The sequence below is a fragment of the Adelges cooleyi genome, unplaced genomic scaffold (genome assembly GCF_023614345.1).
Source record: "Adelges cooleyi isolate 19-005CV unplaced genomic scaffold, UGA_ACOO_1.1 ACOO_flye_CR_arks_rails_tigmint_CR_PRNA_8, whole genome shotgun sequence".
NCBI classification, from domain to species: domain Eukaryota; kingdom Metazoa; phylum Arthropoda; class Insecta; order Hemiptera; family Adelgidae; genus Adelges; species Adelges cooleyi.
Genome location: NW_026096513.1, coordinates 4,294,343 through 4,320,550, shown reverse-complemented (window position 1 = coordinate 4,320,550; position 26,208 = coordinate 4,294,343). Strand labels below are relative to the sequence as shown.

At 31.3% G+C, this 26,208-nt stretch overlaps 1 protein-coding gene across 4 annotated transcripts in view; it reads right to left on the bottom strand.

Moving 5' to 3' along the window:
- LOC126845695 (leucine-rich repeat-containing protein 4C-like) overlaps positions 1 to 26,208 on the bottom strand; it is a 93,321-nt gene that overhangs the window by 36,500 nt on the left and 30,613 nt on the right. For 2 of the 4 annotated variants that reach the window (XM_050584518.1, XM_050584519.1), the window contains one exon: positions 9,374 to 9,419. The exons of 1 other annotated variant lie outside the window; for it this stretch is intronic. The gene's annotated coding sequence lies outside the window, so the exon portion shown is untranslated. Of the gene's footprint in view, positions 1 to 9,369; positions 9,420 to 26,208 lie in introns of all 4 variants that reach the window. One more of the 4 variants, XM_050584520.1, reaches the window with a different exon arrangement.

The following is a 26,208-nucleotide window of genomic DNA, read 5'->3' as shown; positions in this document are numbered from 1 at the left end:
AAAAAACGTTTTGGGAATGCGACGAAAAACCATAAAGCGAGTATTTATTGAAAATCCAGTAATATTATACAGAGTTTCGTTAAGTTATTAAATATTCGACTACATGTCGTATGTCGTTGCCATATAACTTTTGTGGTTTTTTAAACAGAGAACGAACCGTTTTGTTTGTAATAATACATTTTTCGAACCACAATAACTATAACCAAACACACAGATTAATTCGAGTTTCAAATTTATAAGCACACACTCACACATCATGTCGTAGTGCATGTTTGGGAATTAAGCGTTAATAATATGTTTCCTATTTCAATGCGGATGAACTGAACCTACACAATAGTGTCAAACGAGGATGTGGTGTGTAAATGGCGTTTTAATTGCGTCCGAAATACTATTTGCCGGTGCTCATACAGTCGTAATGGGTTAATCGAGGAAATGCAATGGAAAGATAATTATTATTATTATTATTATCATCATAGTCGTTATTGTTTATGAAGTGTGGACTAGGACTACGAGAGCTGCGTGTCATCCATCAGCTCTGTGCAGTAATTCCAAAATCAAATTCTGTGTACAACAATATCACTTAATGACATGTGTGCAGATTGTAATACCCGCGAGCGTATTCGTGGAGATTATTATTGATATTAAACTATGTAGTTGATCCGCAATACCGACGGTTTGATGTAGTACTCTGTTCTGTACTAATCGCTATGTATACCTACTCTGGTATTATGACCTATAAAGCTCGTGATATATTTTGTTTTCAGCGCAACGATAAAATTATATATTTTACCGAAAACTAATAGTACGAAATTAAAAAATTGACGGGTAGGTTTGACTTGATTGCATACCGTACAATCGACGAAAAATAACGTTGTATCATTGTTTTTAAATATTATAATATTTTTTATCAATGGTTATATATATATTATATATATATATATAACCGCCTAGATTTATATATATATATATATATATATAAATCTAGGCGGTTTTATGGGAATTCCCGTTAATCTCAACAACCACCCACCACCCAACAATCGCGTTAATGGTGATAGATAGCTCTTTTTAACCTCCCGATCATAGGAGAGTTTGGTCGCGTTTGCTTTGTGTGGGTGGATGTGCGAGGCAAAAATGTGTACACAGAATGTAAATTATCTGGATCGTTCTCGAAAATTCTAGAACTCTGTAGAAAAAAAGATTCTCACGTCCATTCAGTACTCATTCTATATTCATCGTATAGTTATAATTAAATAATATTGACGGAGACCCGTTTAGCGGATCGCACGTCAAAAAAAAAAAAAAAAAACAAGGGAAAAATGAAAAAGTTAAGAGTATCCACACTTAACATTAATCGATACATCAATACATGGATATGTCCCGATAACTATATGATTATTTCCGATCTATAATCTCCTTGCGATATATGATGATAGTATAGTCTTAATTGTATGTTCTGGCCAAACGTTTTTTAGTATTTTTATAATATCTGGCCTTAATTGATTTACTGGCTATATTACTGGCCGTTGACAAAATCAGCGGTATCATCGAGAATATTACAGTTTTTCTACAGAGTTTCCGAGAAAATTTTAGAAAGTTCTGGAACGTTCCTAAAGTAGTTTTTACGCCTAACACACGTTTAGAATATACTGTGTTCGTGTATATTCTAGAAATAGAATATTCGATCTCTGAGGGTATATAAGTCGAAATTCGTCGCACATAGATCAGTATTATTTTGACAATGTAGTCTTCGATAAAAAAAAAATTTAATTTATAACTGTTTGTTTACCAATTGAATACATTTATATCAAAGTAATAATTTCTTTTATCGTATTGACAGTATTTTTAGCTTTCATGCGGAGCAGACATGCTATTGGTTTTACAATGATGTGAGGTTTTTTTGTGTATGTATACACTGTAACTTTTTAAATACTGGGCCAATTGCTTTTTTTTATATGAATAATTTATTCACAATAAAACCACTTTAGTTTTATTAAAGGTTGATAAATAATGTTTATTCAAATTGATTGTTATTTTTCGCTGAGTGTAAAAACCATAAAGGTGGAAACGCTCTAAACAAATACCAATTATTTAATTAATTAAAATAATGAAACGTCTATATTATAAAAGCTCATTGGTGCGGCGCGACGCTGCTGGTTGCTTCCGTAGACTTGCGGAGTTCAGATGATACAAAACTCCTTCAAAGTCCTAAAAATGATAAGCAGTCATGCTGACGGAGCCCTCCAAAATGGCGTTTTTTATCCAAACTTTATGGTTGCTCGGATGGTCTTAAAGGATTTGAACTTCTCAAATTCTTTAAAAATGCTATTGGCTGAAGTTTTCCATGGCTCAATGTAAAAGAATCGAAAAGAGGCGTATTGTCTGTATCTGGACTTTAGGGAGAGTGTGGTGTTTCTGAGTAAAGGGTGTCCTTTAGTCAAGAAAATGTCTCTGCTATCGTTCAAGTTGACTCGATTTAATGGAATTTGAATTATTTTGAAGCTACACCTCAGCTCATTTTAATCGCTCTGCAATACAACGTATTTTTAGAATTTTACTGCGGTGAGCCACTCAGACAAGTCACGACCCACGCAAGCGAGGACTTCTATAGATTTCTATACTCTACTGTCTATAGTCTGGAAAAGTATGATTTGAATCAATAAAGTGAGAAAATAATTTTCAGCTCAATCGATGATATCCATTATTTATCATTAAACTTATAACGTAGAGGAACGCCACATAATTACTATTTTTTATACATTTGTTTTTTTTTTATTATTACATATTATTTATTTTTAATAATGTTAACACGACTGTATATTATAAATTAGTTCTAAGTTTACAAAAAAAAAGAAAAGAATATTGTAACAATGAGTATATTTTGTTGTGTATCTCGAGGATGTCAAAAGTATAGCTTGGTACACATCAAGCATAACGTTATGGTTTTACCGGGACTATGTTATAGAGAATAAAATCTGTATAATCGAACCATTTATCATGTCACACTATAATATTGTTCATTGTTACTGCTTTAATAACAATACTAGTAGTATTATTAAACACTAAACTGTGCAATATCCCAGCTTCTAGTATATAATATTCAGTAACGCACACGCGAGAAAGCAATATCGTCTCATTCTCGGTTTCATAGTGTTGTAGATAACTCAACGTGGGATCAAAATTGGAAACGGTCTAATACAACATCAACGGTATCGGTTCGAAAACCATTGTTTGTGTTAATCGCGCCGTCTTAATGGGTTGTCCCATCAATTTATTGGATATGGTTCGCGGTTACAGTATGCTGCACAATGATTGTAACAATTTTCTATTTTAATCTATATTGTAGGTGAGTATATTCGGGAATCGACTGAATTTGCTTACTTCCTTAGTTAGTAAACACATAGTTATTTTCATTAATTTTGATAAGCCACTTTTAAAATTGAAAAAGTTTTTACCTATTATAATATGAACATAACGTGTGTTATAATTTGTACGATATAAAGTTGTTGGTTCGCTACAAAATGTCAAAAAATAATTAATATTGTATATTTACATAAATTTAAAAACGAATTGGAAATGCGATGAATAGTGTTAGGGGTGGTAGATGTATTTAGAGGAAAAACAAAACAATATGCACGCGACGTTTACAAAAGCGTGTAAATTGTAATTACTGAATAAATTACCGTTTAGTTAAACAAGTAATTATTAGTTGAACACCATGTCTATGATTAGTTAAACTTCGACCGTCAATTCAACAATGTACATAAGTGTCCTGGAAATCAAAGTCACACTATATGGGATCATACTTTCTGGTGGCGGAGGGGTTGTTAAGAATATATAAAAAAGAAAAAAAAAATTACAATTACATTTCTTACTGAATACTGTGCGACACATGAGCGTTATATATTATATAGATAGCTAGATGATTAGGTAGATACAAATATTGTGTAAAACAGATTAAATACAATTAATGTATTTTTATGGCCATACCAACGTTTGTGGTAAAATGTAAAACCATACTTCTCTACTCGTACATGGTTCATGAAGTGGAAAAATCGCACGTGCTGGCGGCTCCTGTAAAGGTTTTTAATTTAATAACAATCGCGGTTTTAACACGCTTTGGCAAAACGGTCCACTTACATTGTTTTGTGTTTATTGATAAATTACAATGAAATCCGCCAGACAAAAAAAAGAGACGCAATTAGTAATTAATAGAAATAATTAATAGAACTAATTTAAATAGAAGAAATAACTTTTTGTGGTCAAATTGGGATATTAAATTTGATACCTACATTACTTAATTGAAAATATGTTTAAAGTGAAAACAAAGATTTTGTGATTTGTTTAAAATACTAATAACATACCACTAAAGGTATGTTTTACACATTTTAACCATTTCTACCATTTTAAAAATAAAATTATAATATTTTATTTACAAAACGAAAAATAGAAGCACCAATTAAGTTTTGGATTGATTTTATTTCCATTCTATCAATATTTTACAAACTATTTACATAATAAATTCAAACAATAGTATTAATTTATATGCCAAGTAAGGTAATTATGTTATTCATCCTAATTATTCGACGTTAAATGACATTTAGGTACATAGCGTAACTATCGTTTTTGTTGTTATAATCAAGCTAATTACACCCATTAATAATATCAAAAAGTTTTAAATAAACATTTATTTGATAATATTAATTGTATTTTTGCACTGAAAATCAAATTATTTTGTTACAGTTTTTAAATGGTTTGTAAACTACTATATCGTGTACCGATCAATACTTGCATATTATACTAAAATATTGTATCAATAATGATTTTCCAACTTAGTCCAATCATATAGACCATTAACGCGCTGCCAACACTTAAAATTTATTAAAATAATACTATGATATAATTGTACTTCTCAAATTCTTAGTAGATACTTTTAGTTCAACATTTTTTGAATAAATATTTAATTCATTGAACATTGGCTGTAACCCAATCTATTTCACTCTCGATATGTTTGTGGTTATTCGTTTGATAACTTTATTTAGACTGTTATATTAATTAGTATTCTATTGAAAAATAAATTATTAAGCCAAAAAAAATGTACAGTTTGAACGAAGAAAAGAACAACTATCGTTCAATAATTAATGAGTACCTAATAGAAACTTGATTTCACAAAAAATAAATCACTATTGGTAAAGATAAAATTGGCAAATATCCGTAAGAAAATGCAATAATAATTACTTAATAGACAAAAAGTATTTTAAATATAAGTATTTTTTAGTACATTAATAATCAGATAACCGTACAAAGAAGATCCGCTTGATGTCGTTAAAAAAATAAATGCACTTTTGGAGAATATATACAACCTAGGTAATGTACATATATAAACCACACATGACAGTTTTTTCAGTTATTTTCTGCATTTTTTATCAGAAAATCTCTTGACAGTAAGTCCGGATTTTGACCGTATTTATGAGGGTTAACCACGTTTCATATGGAGCACCGACAATTCCCTTTTTGACCGTGTCAAATATATGTTAGTGACACACCAGATGTTTCACATCGAATGACAGGCCCGTATTCCTGTATTTTGACGCAACTTTAAACTTTAAAGTACATAAAAGTGTTAAATAGTAAAAACTTTAATCGAATTTCATTGAAACAAAAAACAACCGATTAATGACATTATTTTAAAATGTGCACGTTACATAATATTGTGTGTATATTTCAGTAGATAATGTATTGTATGCGTGAACTTTTAAATAATAACAGGTACACATATTACGCTTTACACCTTTTTTATAGCTTTTTTTTTTAAAAGCCGTTTACTTTCCAAAGCGAAAGCAGCTCTTCGAAAAACATACAAACTCGGCCATACATAATTTCTATAAACGAGAAACGGTATTATTTGTGCATAATAAATAATTATTGTCGACAATAGTCGAATAAGCAAAAACGAACCGTTTTTGTGGAATGAATGTTATACAGTTGTAATGATATATACTTATATGTACAATGCTATTCAAACATTGTTTTTAGAATATAAGTAAATAATCGGTAAACCAATGGGTTTACTGATAACTTACACGATCAGTGTTATTTACATACACAAGTCTGCTTATGTAAATCTCGACATAAATTGACTTTACGGTGTTCTTATATTATTTGCGTTTATCGGTTGGGAAACGTTTATACTCCCTTCTTTGACAATAGTCAGCAATCTTAATATAGTACAATATTTTCCTTCTCTACTGTCTTACAATTTCCTCTTATTGGTAGCATTCCAGTAGACGAGTCGTTGGTAGAAATCGTTCACACAGAATTATTATGCAATGAGTTTTTCCTTATGTTTTCTTTGGAGAAGTGAGGTGGTCAGTTGTGTGTTTGTTTTCCTGGTGGTTTTTTTTATAATTTTTTTATTTTAATGGCTTTCAATTAATTTTTTTTATCTTGAACATAGTATAATGCATGGCAAAATATCGTCTTGATATTATGTTCTTTCAATCATCGCTGCTATATTTTGCTTTATGTTCAGGCCTTTTATCGTTTTATTTTATTCCATTGAATAATTTGGCTATTAATTTTCTTTATTGTATATTCTACAGTTACTACTAACCAAAGTATAAATAATCAATTTCAGCCTTCTACTCAATTACCGTTGTTATCACTACTTAAAAATTCACCGGCGAGTCTCTAACTATTCGTATACCTATATCATATATCTTACTAGCTCGTGCTCCCTTGTCGATCATCGTTCTTATAGCTGTCATGTCTCTTATTAGCGAGTCACTATAAATATACCCATTCTCATCAGCTATTTTCCCCCTTCTTTCTCCTTATCGTGTCGGGTTTTGTACAACGTTGCTTACGAAAGGTTTATCATCGCAAAAACATGTTAAATCGATGTACAATAAACTATTTCAGCTTCGACCGGGAGCATAGAAGATACTGTTTTTTCTATGACGTGCGCTTTTTATTTTTTAATTTTGATAAGGATTTGGGGAGATTTAGTTTGTACCGGCAGCGTATTTAGTTAAACTAAAAATGTCTGAACCAAACTGGAGCTCTTGCTGAGACGGTTTTCCAAGCAAGTCGATTTCGCGTGAACGCCAGTTAATCTATAAACGCTTGTTAGGTTCTTTAAGGGCGAAATTCGCCTTTTTTGTGAATGTGGAAATTCTAATTCTGGCCGGGATGTTTGTTTCGGTGGTTCGGCTGCACCGGTTGATGTAGACAACGTTTTGTTCACAAGCCTCGGGCAGGTACCAGCTGCTTACTCTTTATATATAAATTATATTAAAACGTTTAATTAATCATTTCAGCCGACACGCGTGTGTGTGTGTTTCTGGACGCGTACAATATTATATTATATACGAAATGCGTACCGGAGCGAATAAGGACCATCGCCGTCATCGTTTATTATTTCAGAGACAACTGCTGCAGCGAGAGAACGGGCGAGAATAAAGCAATCCGATTAGTGTACTTACGTGTGTACGTTAGGCAGGCGGTATTAGCAAAAGAATATCAGCTTAATGTGTACTCAAAAACGGCCAAGAAAAGCGACGACCTATTGTCCGAGATAAACATTAAGAAGAGAAACGTTTTAGTAAAAACGCAGTTTCGGGGTAAAAAAAAAAACAACCGACGACAAAAAGCAGAGTGGGTCGTTGTCACCGGGGCCGCCGTACACTGGATAACGTCCAAAAACATGGTATTAATCACGCACTTAGCGGCAAATAACCCATGAAAGTCTATCAGGATTTTTTTGGTTATTCACCGTCGTCATCAGTAGAAATTCTCTCAACAGTCAAGTCTTATGTACAAAAGAAAAAAAAAGATCAGCCAAACGGGATCGGCGTTTAGACTTTCTTGATTTTTAACACGTAGGACTGTTATAGTGATTGCATTTCTAATAGTTTTATAGGGGGTCTATTTTGTATGTTTTCATAAGAGAATTAAGTTCTTTTCATATCTCTTGGTAATTACAGTTACCAATATGATAACGATGATCAATATATTTGTTTTGAAAAAGAACAGCGGAGCTACGTAGAATCTTTCATAATATCTACAATAAAATGAGAACATTTTACATATAATCTTAATAACTAACATAACTATACGATTAGACAATAGATATATAAACGCATATTTATTATACTTTTATTAATATATATATATATATATATATGTATATATATTATATATTTAAGTGTACAGCAAATATTATATTTATTTTATAAACTTAAAATGGCATTATTTATAACTAACGCCGATCAGGGTGTGGTTAACACAGTTTATAACGAGATTTAATGTAATCTAATGTGATGGTCTCATATTTTTAATTTCAACGGTTATAATGTTTTTAGTAGTTCTTCTTTTAATAAAATCGAATATTGCCAATGATAAGATACTCAGTAAATTTAATGAGAGATATTGGTTAAAACGGGATGATATATTCACCATCTAGTTGACAACAATTTGTTCAAATTATCTTAAAAAAATTAAAAAAAAAAACAATGGCTGGTTTAAGTAGGTTTTACAATAATGACATTGTTAAAATAAGTTGTTTTTCTGAGAAGTCATGGAAGTATTATGTTAAATAATAATGTTGTCTTACAAAGTAATCAAACCAATAATGAAACATTATATCCCTGTGGACATACCCCATGATAATATCTTACAAGACGAAGTCAATATATTTTCTTTAATCCCCAGACCGGGGAAAAAACAATATAAAAACAATTACAAAGGGGTTTCCATGTTTGATTAGCTAAACCTCGAGGTCATAATAATCAAAAATGGCAGTTATTTTTTTTACCAGTTATAAAAATAAACAGATAGAAGGGAGACTAGTGGGTTTTACATCCAGAAAAATGAAGCAATTCCAGCGATTAAATATTTATTTAAAGAAATACGTTTAAAGTTATTATTTTCTGTAACGTAGTAAAGTAAGAAAAAAAACAACGGGTAGCGGATACACGACAGAGCGGAAATAAAAAGGCACAGAACACTTGATGAGTTTATACGAAAAACGCAAAAAACATGAACGGCGTTTATCTTAAATGAATGTTAGTATAATGTAACAAAGTGTACTTGCTCAAAACTTACGAGTTGACGTTTATTTTAAATATTTTTTGGATAAATACGAAAAGTTTTCATTATAATTAATCGCACAATTAAGTACTGATACTAACTAAGTTAGTTTTAAGTAGTCAAGTTCTTCTGCTTTACACGAATCAATCTTAGTACAAGATAACGATAGCTGTTTTAATTGGTTATTGCGGTACAAATGTATTAGCTACATTTTCACCATTAACAATCTATAAAAATATTGTATTGGAATAATGTAAAATCTAAGAAATAAATAAATCTTACTTACAATTTATAGACGTTTTCAAACAATTGACCAGTTGTCTTTAAGATATCTGAAAAAAATGTATCTACAATTAGTTGAATTTATCATTTTAAAATGTAGATTAATTAATTACTATTCGGAGTTTAGCGAAACTAAAGCTACAGTTTCTATGATATAAAGGATTTATAAATAAATTACATACTATAATTCTATTACAGTACATATTATATTGTAATCGAATTAATCGCATGTCAAACTACCAGAATGTGCGTGTGTTTGTGGAAAACAGCTGTTTTAATTGCATTTTCCATAAAAAATGTATAAATTACTATATTACAAGGTTTAATTGAAAATTAACAAGATACATATAGGTACAAGGACGTCCGCATGAGGAAATTCATGATTTTGTAATAGATTTGGCAAATTTGAGATATTGGACATAGTTTTTTTTAACTTACATAGAAACTAGGGGGGGGGGTTGTCCACCCTGCCCTTCCTTGTGGGTGCCCTTGTATAGGTAAGATAAGCTATAACGGTTGGATGTGTTGCGGTTTCGGGTATTTTGAGTTGTTTTCCTATATATTATTATAATGGTTATGTTTTTGGCGAACAAGCGAATAGGATGTGCAAAGAAAGCATGGTGTATTTATGTTCATAGTTATTTTACAAACAATGGGACAAAAAAGAGGAAGGAGATATTGTTAGGTTCTTTTTTGCTTTTTCTACGTCATCCCCACTCGGCGGCACGCCCGCTATGTCATCGTTCGTTGCTCGTCCCCGACACTTTCCTATTCGTTCCAACTCTTATATTTTATTATTTTCTCCCCATGGCTATTGTCTTTGCTCTTTGATATACACATCCGAAAAACTTGTTCGGCCATCGTAAATTTTCACTGTCTCGTTTTTCCCCGGTCAATTTGCATATTTATAATACATCGGTCGCCCCGAACTCGACGTTCCTGATAATTACACGAAATTAATACCTCTAAGTATTGAGGGTGATAATTATTATAAAGTCTGTGGGGCACTATGGGACACTTAAAAAAGAAAAGTACCGGGAAATTCGGTTTCGCCTTCGTATACACAAAATGAATAGTTGAACACAATATAAAGTCTACAACATTATTATAAAGAGAATACAATATAGTATAGTTCGATGACCGTGTTTTTTATTTGACGAAAATTAATATATACACATAGCAAAACCATAAACACTTATTTATTTATACATATTATATTATGGACGCTTCGCCGTTTCTGACATGGCACAAGAAATAGCAACAATAACCGATTGACGTGGAAAACTAATAGTTGTATACATTTCCCCACGATTCCTGAAAACGACAGAAAATCGAAAATAATATAAAAGCAGTGCGAAAGATATTCAATTACAGTTTGTTAGTATTCAGCTAAACGAGATAAATAACCCTAAGTAAAAAAAACAAATGAATATTGTATGGCAACAGCACCAGCATAACTTTTCTTAGAACAAGATTAGCAACCAATCAATTAGACCACACTGCTTAAACCACTCTAATGAAAATATTAGTCAGTCATCAATCGACTTTTTATAGGTCATACCTACACCCTGCCCATGTTTCTTCGAATTCCACCTGTTAGATACATACATACTATTTAGCATTAGATACCAAAATAATTCAAATCTTAATCGTATTTTAGCCTATGTGTGGCCACAATTAAAAAAAAAACTTAATTGGCCTACAACAGTCAAGCTAATTTTTTTTTTGGTAGAAATCATTAAGTATAACATTACTCTAAGTTTTTAACTCATTTTCTCCTTTTTTCTATTCAATTCATTCAACTATTTACAGTAGCCTATCCTAGTCATCTCAACTAAGTGCTTATAAGTAAAACTTCAAAAGTGATATAAAACCTAAAATAGTTTCTTTACCTTTTAGTCGTTAATATTCTCAGTGGGACTGAATTTTACCTGTCTTGTGTTGTTGGGAGCACACTAATATTATTCAAATAGTAATTAATAATCATAACTAACGTTTTAGGGTTCCTCCTGGTAACTTTTATTGGTTACCAATAAAATATTATTTGATTTTATCAAAATAAAAATCAAGTTAATCGAGAAGTCAATATACGTTTGTTACTGAGAAGTTCTTATTGGATAGAGGGTATCAGTTAGGTATTTCATAGGAAATAATTATTCGTATAACCCATTTTAAGGAAGTTTGAGACTTTGAAAAATTATGTTTGACTTACTTAAGAGAAGTTTTATTTTCTCTAGGCTGTTAAATTTAAAGTTTATAGTTTAGCCTAATAATTCCAGTATTGTTAAAATACACTTTCACATTTCCCAATAAAAGCTAAAAAAAAAAAAAAATACACTTTATTTTTAAGCTTAACTGATGAGAATGGCCATTTATTATAGGTCTATATAAATTGTAGTTTAATACCTATTTCTAATGAAATAAAAATTGTTGCTATTTAAAAAATGTATTACGAAAAAAAAAAACAGAGGAATCGATTTGAATCCGTCAGTGAGTTGTGTTTTGTTTAACGACTATAACTACACTTAGAAATTTTGCCGTTGGAAACAATTTCTTAAAAATTTTAATGGGATTATTTTAAAATAAGTTTTAACAATTTCCATGAAGGATAATGTCGAAAAAAACACATTAGTGTTCATTATAAATAATTCAACTCTAGCTAATTTATTCGAATACTTGCATTTGTTGGTATTTAAAGTTGCAAATATTCTGTTTATCAGCGTGTCTAAAGTATTTTATGTTCATAATTCGCACGTGATATTTTTTTGGAAATCATTTGATTAAAAAGTATTGATCACGTATAGTATTAAAAAAAAGAGTATTAATAAATAATATGAATTAAAGTAAAACAGATGACAGTTTTGATTTTTCTTTGACATTATTTTTCAATAGATGATTGATTATAGAATATAATTTCTTTAGCTACTGTTAAAAATGTGTACAGGTACCTTTATATATATATATATATATATATATATATATGTATATATTTTGAAAATAAACACACAAAAATAGCGAAATCGATTACTGCACCGTGAAAGTCTTGAAAATACCAAACGTAAAACAAGAGTTATAAATAACATTTTATTATTCTTTAAATTAAATTAATTTATATAATTAACAATACCAACGTAATGAGAGAGCGATTGGTAAAGTGGTCTTTACGATTAAAAAAAAAATGATTTTGTAGTATTTAAGTTGAAGAACGAAGATCATAAGCGATATCCAGAAAACTAATTTAAAATTTTTAATTATGAACCATCATAATACTAACTTTTTAAATCCGGTACCAATTTTATATACAAAATATTTTTAAAATGCTTTGCAAAGACTAAATACCTATTATGAACATTTTTGATACATTATTATGAAAAACACAAACAATATTATAATATGGCATCCAAATAAAATGTATAAAGTAACAACACAGTAAAACAATTCTACAATTATACTGATTATAATATATTAACATAATATAAAATAAATAATATACATTCAATGGCTATTGAACAATTTAATATTTATGATTATTAATCAAAGTATGAATCAAATCACGAGGTAGAGTACAACCAAAAAACTCTGATGAAAATAAATATAATTTTTTTTTTCGTTTTAGCGTATTTTTATTGGGGTTAGCATTTTTTTTTTTTTTTTGAAGGGTGTGTTTTTTTTGTCAAGAGTGGTTGTATCGATCTCGGACATAACACGAGACTTTCTAGAATAGAAAAATCAGCGACCCTCCCACTCCGTCACCTGACCACACGGTAAACCTGCACCCGTTCCCAGGGGATTTTTCAAAACACTTTACCATAGTGTGTAAGCAACAAGTATTGGAGTAGTCGTTGAAAAAATCGTAATCAAGTACACGCGGCGGATGTTTGTAATGTCAATTTGAAACCGACCGGTTCTTACGACAATATTGTACACTACACTCGTAGGCTGGACTTATTAGAATCGATTCGTTTTCGCTAAGAAATTTCGGGCACGTCGCCCGTATAGTACACCTACCGCGCAAGCAGTGCGCTAATATATATATTACGTCTGAAAAGTAAATTCGCCAAAAGGGTTTTCGGTAACAAATGCCCAGCGGATTACGGTTATGAATAGTTTTGTGTTACACGCGTGTAAAATAATATGGCGTTTACTCGGCCGTATGAAAAATAATATCTCCGTTGCCCCGGCGAACAGAAGGCAAAAACTGTTTTTAGCCCTCGCGCCGTCCCTCTCGGAATCACGTACCGACGATTTTTGCACTTAACCTCGCCGGGATAATTGCAACGACGGCCAACATCATCAGGAAACTCGGCCATATCGTTGTCGCCTCGAAAAACTATATATTTACACGACCGAGAACCGTCCAAGACAAGTGCCCGCAACCGACGACCCTCGCTCGTTAATCCATCCGACAACGGGGCCCCGTACAACGGCTGACTGTCACCCGAGAATCACGGCCGTTTAAAAAATGGTTGAGACGAAAACAGACTTAGAATTTTTTAGAAAAAAAAGCCATAAATCAAATTTTACATTACCCACGAAATACCCACGATTGCATTGCAGCGGTTTCCGTACATACGCGCCCCCTGGCACTTCACGTACTTAAACCGTGGATTTTGGTCGTACGTGATCACCATCGACGGTTGTCAATGCTGTAAGCAAAAATTTGCCTTTTGCTACATTGCCGTTGTGTTTTTAAACGGCTCTCGTTGATCTCCTCCACACGCGGTTTAGAGTTGCCTTAACAAAAATTGTTTTTTCATGGAAAATGATTTACATTTTCGTGCATCAAACAGTAAAATTGGACTATTCGTACCAATGAAGATATTACAAAACTCATTTCCCCCCGCCAATAATGGTAAATGGTACAATCGATTTTCTTTTGGTCGCGCTGAACAATTTCAAAATATGGAGATAACCGGTACTTACATCGGACCCTTCACTTTGCACATTGATTCCCACCGAGCTATTCGCATCAGCCACCTTTTACATGCCCTTGTATGTGTACCGGATGGGTGTGCCTTTGATGATTTTGGGCTTTCAGTCGACTACCGGTACGGCCGTCTTTGTGAATAGCGTCTGGCTGTTTGTCTGAGACAGACCTCTTGCGGTTCGCCGTTTATTCGCTTTTTGACACCGTCGTCACATCCATCCGTTCAGGCAACCCAAAGGGAAAAGACCACCCTTGTTCAGTTTTAAGAGGTCGTGTGTTATAGATTATTTACGCGGTGTGGCAATTAATTAACGAGAATTTATAATTTTATTTATTTAATTATCATTATAAAATGAGCTTAACCAACCATACCATCTTTTAACAGCGAAAACAATCATCTATTTCTCAATTGGACTTATCGCTTTTATAACATCTCCCTGTACGTAATATATGTTTACATCGATTAATATGACACGCGATAAAACACGTGAAAATGTTTAATGCTGTTAATAATATTATGTACGCGTGACCAAGTTTTTAAAGTGATGAAACTAATTCTCTAACAGCTATTACTAATTGTTTTACTATTTTATTTCTTACCCTTCTTTTAACAAAAATAAACGTCAATCACAACATGTCGTCTTCCCTTAAACTTTTCTATACTCATCATTATTTATTTTTTTTTTATTAGCTTTCACCAAAAGATACTACAGCTCGACAATTATAGACATTATTACAATTAATGATCTTAACGATATAAAAAAGAGAAAATACAATAGTTTAACTAAATAAAAATGTATAACATCTATTAATAATTAATAACAGAAACAAATACGTATGATATAATGAGAAAAAAAAACACTTCTTAGATAACGAGTGGTTTATTATTTTGTAGACTGGCATTTAATACTTGCAGAGTGGAAGTTACAAGGAAAACCAATGGATTGATAATCGCTCTAAATTCGTCCAAAAACCTAGAGAGAGGATCGACGATCGGAAGAGACGTTGTTTGACCGGTATTGACATTCCCAACGACTGATGCGTATAAACGGCCTGTAATTAAAGGGAATTGAGTAGCAAGTTCACTGTTTGTTTTGGGTTTATTCCGATTAAGGTCTTTATTGATTTTCGATTTTCTTATAATTACGAATTTTAGTGAGTCTCGAGATTTTTGATGTTCTGTTGAAGAATATTTACCCCCCCCCCCACATTTTACGCAACGTGATTGATGAGAACAAACATTTTTTGTATGAAAGTAAGCTTGGCAATTCATGCACTGGTGAATAGTGTTAAGCTTTCGTGGTTTTTTAATCTTAACACGTGTACTTAGAAAATATGAAATATTAAATGTCTCTGTGTTGTTATCAGATAATTCTAAATCAATTATCCAATATAGCTGTATGACCGTGTTGCTTTAAAGCAGTAGATATGTCATTTACGAGAGTTGAGTGATGTAAATGTCTTATAATTATGCTAAAGGATTTGGTTGATTTTGGAGAACATGTATGAAAATTATATTTTTGTTTCTTAACAAATGTTAAGAGGATATTATGATCTTCTAAATTTCCCCCTCTGACAATCAGGTGAGATTTTGTAGACTTAAACGATAACTTACTTAGTCCAATCGAGGCCAAGTCTTTGTGAAATGTTGAAAAATGTGTAACATTATTTACGAATAATGCAGGCGGACGATGTGTGTTAATAGTTTGTTTGGTATTGTCGTTCGATGCTGTTTCGAACATAATCATGTCATGTTCTGTACCTCCTTCCGAAAGCACGTTAAACTTATTTGGTGAAGATAATACTTTTTAAATATTGAGACAACATATTGTTTTGCTACACGGGAGTATATCATTTTCTATTAATAGTGTCCTTACTAAAACTACTTTCTAAGCGATCTCAAAAGCTCGTACCTAAAACTCGGGTAATTTCTGACAAACTTTCACCGAGTAATTAAGCCACTCGAACTGTTTGGCGGCCGTTGGTTCACTTGCCATACGTTTATGCGTTACTCTGACAAATTATGTGGAAAATAGCGTTTTCCTAGACGTCTTTTTAAAAAACGTACCGTAAACCCTATAGTTTTAATGTACTTGGTTTTAGGGATTTGTTTTATTGATTTTTCGTTTGTCTATCAAAAGCTTCACACTATGTCTACTTGCGTTATGTATTTATAGTTGAACAATGTTATGATCGACCCCACTGATCCGTTTTGTTGATCATTACACGGCGACCCTGTTAAAACGCGGTTTGACTCGAAATAATGTACAAGACACGTTTTAAACATTAAAAGTTTTATAAAACGCCAAAACTAGCTATAAATTATTTAAATCAAACAACGCGAAAACAAACCGCTTTCGGTCGTATAATGTATTATTACAACATGACGGCCCTGTAAAGGGTTGGTAAAAAAATTAATTTAATTTTTTTTGTTTTGTTATTTTTTTTTTTTATTTACTTTTTTGCGAATAAAGCACGAGAGGACGTCACAAGTGGCCACTCCACAAAGTATATCAGTTAAATAAATAACAAACCGAACAATAAATACTCAATAAAAAATGTTTCCGCTTATTAACCGGCCAGTAATTGTTCAAAAAACGATTATACTTAGTTAATTTGATAAGTATTTAGTTTAATACTGATGAACACATTAAGGCTTAAGGTATTTGAAAATCACTATCAATTATCATATAATTATAATAATAATAATAAATTAATGTAGACAACATCACATTTTAAACGTAGTATTGCCAAATTCCTAACTCTGAGGAAGTTTGAGGAAGTTCTGTATTATATATTTTTACTTTTTCGATTTTTAAAAGTCAAGTAAAATTAAAATGATCATAAACTGACGAATCACAATATTTGTCTTACTTAGATAAAAAGTTTAGACGGTACGACAGTTTCAAAGAAAAAAGAATATTTTACAGTATCTATTAATTTTTTAATTATTGAGAGTTGATTCATATAGCTTTTTTCAGTTAATTTATCTTATCAAATAGATTCTACAAAAAGTGGAGAAATAAAAAAAATAAAAAACTGGTTGGTTGTCTGTAAGTAAAATAAATTATCTTTAAATCATAAAAAAAAAAAGCCAAGAAAGTATTATTGTATGGCCTATCAGTAGTAACAAAGCTATGGACTATGTGTAGTCTAGATTTCTGAGGATAATACAAAAATTGTCTGTAAAAGATATTCTTCTCTCGTGGTCATCCTAGTATAGAAAATTAAAAATAAAACGATAAAACTGCGTTTGACATTGGCGTTTTAGCAAAAGGAATAACGTCACATTCAGTTACAGTTCAGATCAAAACTTGTTCTTCGCTTATCGAGGAATCTTACTTATTGTACGTTTTGTTTATTTTGCGATACCGTTGTCAGAGAAATAAAATATCACTTAAAACGATTTTATTTTTTAAAACATTTGTATAAGACGATATATTTTTTTACAAGGTAAAAATACTGATTTCATATTATTTTAGATAATTGAGGAAATCGTCAGTAATCATTGATAAATATCCAGAAGCTGGTCGAACAGACATATTAAAAAAAAAAAATGGTTATTTCTGACTACCATTCCATAATATATTACAAAATATATGACGATAGGTTGTCAGATTTAAATTACAACAGAGTATGAACCTTTCAGGCCATCCTAATACGCTGTGTAGGTATAATAGTATTATGTAAATTCGCATATAAATTGATTTTCAAATTGAAAAACATGAAGCCGCACAGACTTCCATTTCACAAAAATCGTCTACTCGACGGAAATCATTATTATTGTTTATTATAAAAAAAAAAACACAATCCTCTTATGGTGATCCTTAAATGCTATGTTTAGAGCTTGCCGTTTTAGTGGTGTGAGGTGAACAAACACTATACACGAAGGTTAACCGTTGCAGTGATCAACCCGTCGACCGATCAAAACGAAATCAAACGATAGTAGCTGTCATGTGCATAGAACTCGCGTACAATAGAAAGGTCAGAGTGTGAGATAGAAAAAAAAATAAACACAATAAGAAATATAAAAATTGCACACAAAAGACACTCGAAAACATTTTTATTTTATTTTATTCAATATAATGCGTTCGTTTGTTGAATGTAGATACTTGCGGCCGTCACCGGGCTGACGTTTATTTTATTCTTTTCAGCGAGGATCTTAAGAGATGCAGAATTTTTCATTGCACTTCCCATCGTTTACAAGAGATCCCAAGTAAACAGTTTTTCCTATATTTTTTATTTAAGTAAACAACTTCAATAAGAATTCACTAATGGAGATTTTAATTGCGGATCGCTATCTACACGTAAACTGTTGTTTTCTCTAAAAACTTTACCTTGAAATATAGTTTTTTTTTTCTGTAAATTATTCAACGACTATAACAACAAATAAATATTACTGTACATAGTTTGTCATAAAATAGAATAACCCAAGAACACCTTCCATTGTAAAAGGTTAGTAGTTTGATAAACTAATTAAGTTAATGGTTTTAGGGTTTTCTGGTTTTAAGAGAGAATTCCCCCCCAAGTACCATCCGGATATAATTTCTGAACGATTCAATTTGGTTTAAAATAACATACTAACACACTTGTATGTACACTTTGCTATCCCTTTACTGCATATTTTGTTTTGCCAAATTGTATAGGTACATGTTACGTCTATACGTCACAGCTCACAGCTTACTCGTCCATCCCTAGTCCCTTTTTACTTATTACAGATAATATTCTATAATAGTTTTTTTTTAATTAGTATTAAACGTTCTAGATTTGTTGATGAAATATCAAACTGAATAATTAATAATATAATTATTTTAAAACTATACTTCAGTCTCGACAAGCTTATAGAGTTATTGGAAATTCCTAGAGAATTACAGAAGTACGTACATCGAACTAATATAAGCCTGTCGAGAGTATCCTCAAGTGAATTTAGTAATTATAATGATGTGTACTTTTACATTTATTTTAATTCCAGGAATGAAAGTGAATTGAAAACAGTTTTTGGAAATTTAGGATTTATTGAGAAATTATACAAAACCATATGATCTTATATAATATTTTATTATCTGTACAAGCAAACAATAACAAGCGGACGCTTCTTGTAGTTTGTATAACTTTTATTATTATATAACACAGATTTCGAAAGCATAATATTTTAACGGTTTAATAAACCAAACAAATTGTATACAATATTGAATAACTTTTGTAGATCCAATCCTTCTATTACGGCACAGTTGTACGCAAAAAAATTGTCCACCTGCTCGAAGTTGTAATAAAAAATAAATAAACACAGCGAGCGAGACAATTCGTTAGGTATAATCTTAAGCTATTTGTCTCGAAGAAAAAAAAATACTCTTCAAAGCGCACCAGCTGCGTACCGTCGAACGGGCCAGCACATTGCATTGCAATCCATTTACAAAGTATATTTGATGGAAAACTGTTTGTATAAGTCTTGACGTATTTTAATGTTCAAAAGGGGAGGAGGAAACCGGAGTTGTAAATAAACCCCAAATCGAAAACATATTCTGTTTTTTTTCGTTTAACCTCAGCAATTGTTATAGGCGTTTATGCATGTTCAATAAACCTGAGTCCTGACTAGGTTGGGCTATAGAAAAAAGTACCCCGGGGAAAACCCTTCGACTGATGCGTTATCTCTACGTGTGAGAGCCGCGTTGTTGTAAAAACGCGATCAAACCACTCGTTTGGTTCACAAGACCAATGCAATTTGCGGTTAGAACATGTATTTTATAGTGGAATTTATTAATCATGGGGGTAGAACACACATCGACGTATATAAACTACGACCCTGACTTGTTTGTGGAAGATGAAAAGCTTCCGAAAAGTTGACACAGCCAATTTGTAAATACAGGTGTAGCCGTAATTAATGTAAACATGTATGTTTATTTTCCGAAGACATTGATTATAATTTCTGTAAGTATAGTAATTAAACTATAGATTCATTATTCCTGGATTCTTACACTATTCCGAATTCGAAATGAAGCGTTTAAATTAAAGGGAATTATAAGGTTATAATCAAAGTTTACATTTTACCTAAAACAAATATTTTTTCTTAAATATGGTTCCCAGAATGGGAAAATTAAAATATATATTGTACAGTATAATATTTTACTCAAATTAACTCGGTTCAGTAGACCTTGCACAAGATACTTTTCTTATACGTATTTGGTTTTGCCCGTAGGCGGTAATGCATTTGTTTATATTCATTAAAAACATTCTTTGTTTTTATTATAATTTTTTGCCACGAGTTCACAAGATTTCGTAAAATATATAGTTTTAATTTTTTTCGCAGCTAACAGTCAATGTCTTGGGTAGTTTTAAGAAGATGGGGGGGGAGGGAGCGGGAGAGAGTAAAAAACGAGAAATGAAGGAAATTCGGTCAATCGAAACGGCAGAACTTGGGGTTTTAGGCGATTTATTTGGCGACGCAGCGGGAGCTGTCGACAAATTAATTATATAAAGCGAGTATAGTTTGTCATTTCTGTAGAAAATGAAACGTCAATATTTGCCACCGCCTTATATTATATCGCCCGGAAATTTTCTTGATACACAACGATAATGTCTTCATAGATCCGGTGCCAGTAAGAAAATACCGGATAAGGCTAACCAAATTTCAAAATAATCTTCAAGCTGTACAATATATTTATGTTGTATAAATAAATATTTATTATATCGTAGAAAAAAATGTTTTTATGATCGCCAAAACGATTTAGGACCGACAGCAAACATGAAGGAAGACAAATTACTACTTTGGTGTTATCGATAAAAAAAATAATAGATACTTTATGGTAACACACTTACCGACGTTTACCGTACAATAAACACACAGGTACTGTATACTGTCGCCCACACATACACTTAGGGTCGTTCGAACTCAAGTAACAGTTTTACTTTCCAACTGAGACGGTGTCTAAGATAGACAATTTCGCTACATTCCCGTCTACATGTCAGATAAGTCACGTTACTCGCCATTTATTAGTAATATCACCATCACAATTAATGTATTACCAAATGTTGTACGTATGTAATTTTAAACTTTTTTACTGAATACATTTAAAGTTAATCTTCTGTTGGATCAGTATTGTCAGTCTTAATGAACACTTTTTCTCTGATGTCGTGCGCACCGACTATTAATATTGCGGATCTCTAACCGAAGCGCATATCCAATCTTTGTATAGGTACACTTTAGATAAGCTTTACAATGAATAGTGAAGTATATATTATATAGGCATATTTGAGAATAAAATACCATAGTGTCAACAAGGTTCTATCTAATATAGACTCACCAAACATTTAGTGCATATTGTCACTGTATAATATAATTACATAAAAAGGTATTTGATACTACTTGATGTAAATTCATAGGAACATTATAATTTACGAACGTATCTCTCAATTTTCTGTATCTTGCCCAACTCTAAATAAAAACTTGGTCGGTCCGAGGGAATATAATATAATATTACACTATTAGTATAACGATGGAATAGAATGGCTCGTGTGACGGCCCTGCTTTTATTGTCCGTCGGTCCGGAATTTCGCACTCAGCATATGTGCGTTTGTGATAAATGACAAAGGTATATTAAATTGTAAAATAATAGCGACTAACTGGCACGGTAGGCTGGCTAAGACGGTAACGGTTATGAAGTTTCGGTGTTTTGTAATAAAGACGCCCCGAAGAATATGTGTCAGTCACGCGCCGTCACGTCAACGTGATAATGTCTAATAAATATCCCTTAGGGCCGAATATAATGTCGTGGCGCTAGTGGATGACATGCGAAAGACTAGGTACACTGTACACACACACTTGGCGGTGTGATGAAATTGCCAGAAAAGAAATAAAAGCCACAACACGAGCGAGTGCGGTGGAATAATTACAAGAGAGAATGTTTTTAACGAAATGAGAGAAAGACGGCCGCTTTTCCTTTTCAGTTCATTAATATCATCCCCTGGCCGTTTCCGCGTCAATCGCACATCCGGTAAACGACATCCGAGCACTTCCGCCGTTGACACCGAATAAACACAATGTACAATTTTGGGTCGTGTCTGTGCGAGTCGTACGGCCGACAAACTATATATGTATATTATACAACACATGGACATGTACTTTTGAAACTACTAAACTGTACAGTTAAACGTTCGTGGAAAAACCCTACCGAATTCGCCATAGAAATATCAATCGATTCGTGCACGTAGGACGACTTGAGAACCGGTGTTTGAGAACCGCTAAGTTAAGAAAACTTTAAGAAAACATGTGAAGATATTGCACCAACCGGGCACTATGAATGTGGATCAAAAATATGTATGCAAAATGATTTCGAAACGAAATACCTTACAGGGTCAATCCTTGTGAAATCAACACAAACATTTGCATCTTAATTCAAATTTTTAAGACTACATGTTTGTTTTAAATACACAAAAAAAGAATATTAGCACAATTCTGCTAACAAACATTTCTTGATTTTTGTGTTGAAAGATGTGGTGGGTAGAATAAAGCGTGATTGGATAAAATAAGAAAGGTTAGCGACAGTTATTATGTCATGTGACAAAAGGACGCCATATAAAGCAGTAAAAAAATAAAAATGGAAGTATTTTTAATGGATTTTGAAACACTTGTGTATAAGAATTATAGTTTAGGAGTTGCGCTAATATCAGAAAAATATTGAGATGGTTCAGGTATGTTTTATGTAGTCAGTGAGAATATTATGATAAATTTATTAGAGAAAGGATTTGGCTGATCGGCCCTGTTTCACGAGATAAGGTAAAGCTTAAAGTCAGTCCAGAGGAATTTAAAATTAATTATAAGAAAAAATGTCTATAAACTGTTTTAAATTAAATTAGTTTTTTAATTTTGTTTTATAAAAATAAATTTCATTTTTTAAAATAAATAAATTATGAACATCAGCATCGGCTATAAGTGCGTTAGTAAGTCACTAAACAATGTTAACTGAGTTATTTTATTACGTTAATAAGTAAAAACCAAGAGCATTTTTTCAAAGGAGACAATAAGTAAATAATAATCGTATTACCGTTATTTTTTCATACAATTTTTAATTTACCATAATAGAGTTTAACTTGTTTTTTTTTACTTGTTATAATATACTTTATTATAATAATGTATTTTTATGTTACTTTAGCAAACAGAATACATTTCGTTGATGGGCAAACAACCGAAATTACTGTTATCGAAAGCAATATATTAGACATTTCTGAGTACTTTAACTTTGTAAATTTCAAAAAGGATAATATATAAAACACACAAACACTGAATCAAATATGTAATACCTGCATTATGTTACTAGCAAAAATCAAAATTCCCAGAACAATAACAGATTTTCAAAAAATAACACCGTGAGAATTGATTTATTTTTTACAGTTCCGTGGATACATGTGAATTATTTATGTAGACTATTTACAATATAACATGAAAGTGCATGATTACAAAATAATATATCAATGTAAAAAATATCCAAATAGTCTCTGGATGAAGTAAGAACAAATGATAATATGGTAACTGAATAGTTTATTCAATGAAACTATGAAGCAAATTTGAGTTCCTTTTCATACCATGTTGTATCTACTCGTATTAAGGTTATAATATGTACGAACGTACAAATGACTAAAATGTACTAAGACTTAAAATAAATATATTAATATTTTTTTAATTAAATACAGAAAAAGGTTTATTAGTGAGTTATTATGTAGGTAAAAAACCCTCTAGAAAGTTAAAGTAGTTAATTAGTTCTGAAGACACTTATTATCATTACGAGTTGGTGATATTTCAAAAGTTGGTTTAAATTAATGTATCTACAATTTAAGGGCATAAAACATTACAAAGATAAAAGATAAATGATATTAGCTACTAAGCTGAAAAATATAATTTTTTTTTTTATTAATAATACATTTAGATTTTAGCAAATAATAGGAGTTGATTTAAAGGAATAAATAATTTTTTTATCTGAAAGACAGTTGTTTAAATTTTCAAAGACTAATATAATTAAAAAACAAATTGCAATAATTCTAAAAAATATTATTCATTTTGAAATTATTTTAATTGGTGCCTAATTAAAGCACTATAGTCAGTTTATTTATTAGAGTATTTTATAAAAAATTTAAACGGCCGACCCGATACCTAATTGTATGTATGTGTTTTAATAGTGTAGATATATATGGATTTATTCTGTTAGTGGCTAAGTAAGTTTTAAAATTATCAAATGTTTGACAATTTTCATTTTATTGTTTTTGGATAAATAGTATACACTTTTCTTAGGAAATAATTTTTTTAGTTAAATTACTTGAAACATGGCTAATGAATGAAGCGTGTGAAAATTAACAAAAAAAACAAAATATGGAATCAAGGTGTAATTGATATTAAACAAAATATATGTCGAACAACTATTATCGACTAGATTAGGTACCAGTATAATTTCTATTAATTTAATACATACATTGGTTAATAAATATAATTTGTCTGTATTTAAGGCAATTTCCCTACTGTTTTTACTGCTACACTATTTATTATTAAAATTCAAATCATTCACGGTAATTTAATTTTCCAGATAAATTACATTGGTGCCTAAATTAAAAATATACATAATTTAACCAATTGAGCTAATTTAATCCAAAAAAAATATAATACTTTATTTTGTAATAATATTATTATATTATATTAATCAATAGTCTTACATTGCACACAGTTCACCTAGTTTTAGATGTTATTGCGAAAGCAATAAAATGTTTGAACGCTTTTGAAAATGTTTTCTCTCCGGGAAAACCATTGGGGTTTTGTGTAAATCCTCTTAAATTGCAAGGTACACTATGGGATTATCATTTAAAATTGAATAACTTACTCTTGAGTAATGTAACTTATAGGTTAGGTAAACGTAGTAATTGCGATCTCTCGAGAGAGCCGTTTGCGACTATGAGAAATGTTATTGTATTTTATATACCGAACACATGATACGGCCTTATGCGTATTTACTTACAAATTGTTTTTTATTAAACATGCGGATATTTATGTTTTATGCATAAACACTGTTGTATAAGTACAGACTTCTATTACATTATTATAATCTCTGAAAAGTGCTTATTTTACATCCATAGTCCATGCATTACAATACAGTAGGTACACCTAGCAATAAATGACAGTGGAAGAACAGTTTATTTAATGTTTTTAGACATAATAAATCAATAGTCACCAAGAGGAGACGAGATTTGATGAACACATTATTAATATTTAAGAGAAATGTGGCAATAGAAAGATCGCTGATAAGCCCACAAGTAGTAGTATCCGGCCACAGACAATTTGTGGCATTAAAAAAAAAAAAATGTATTTTGACTAAAATCCACAAGGCAGTGTTGAATTCTCAAAGTTTCAACGACAATAGCCTGAAAGTTTCATTGAGCCCAAAAATTATTTAAAAAACAAGGGTCTGCCTCTCATAACTTAACGGTTGTAAATGCAATTATCAAAGTAATTCGACTAGTTTAGGAAGCCGATACAATCAAAGAAGTTGTTGATAATATTTTAAAAAGTAATTTACTATCGAGGTTAAAAAAAATAATGTCTTGTTTCGTTTGGGAATAAATAAATTTGACAAACTATACGACGGATAGTTTACAAAATTAATGTGTGCAATGTTATAAAGAAGAAGCTTAAGGCGTCCGGTCCGACTGTTACTTACTGACTAAGCCAAAAGCCAAAGAAAAACATCAGCTGAACGTAATAAATAAGTCGAGAAAGAGAAAAATAAGTTTGTAACTATAAAAAAGATGTAAAACGACACTAAACGGGTTGGGCCAGTCAAATCCTTTCTCTCCATATTCGCACACCGGGTGAATCTTTTAACTTCCTACGGCTATATGGTAACACTCTATATGCCGTCCTTTTTAATCTTAAA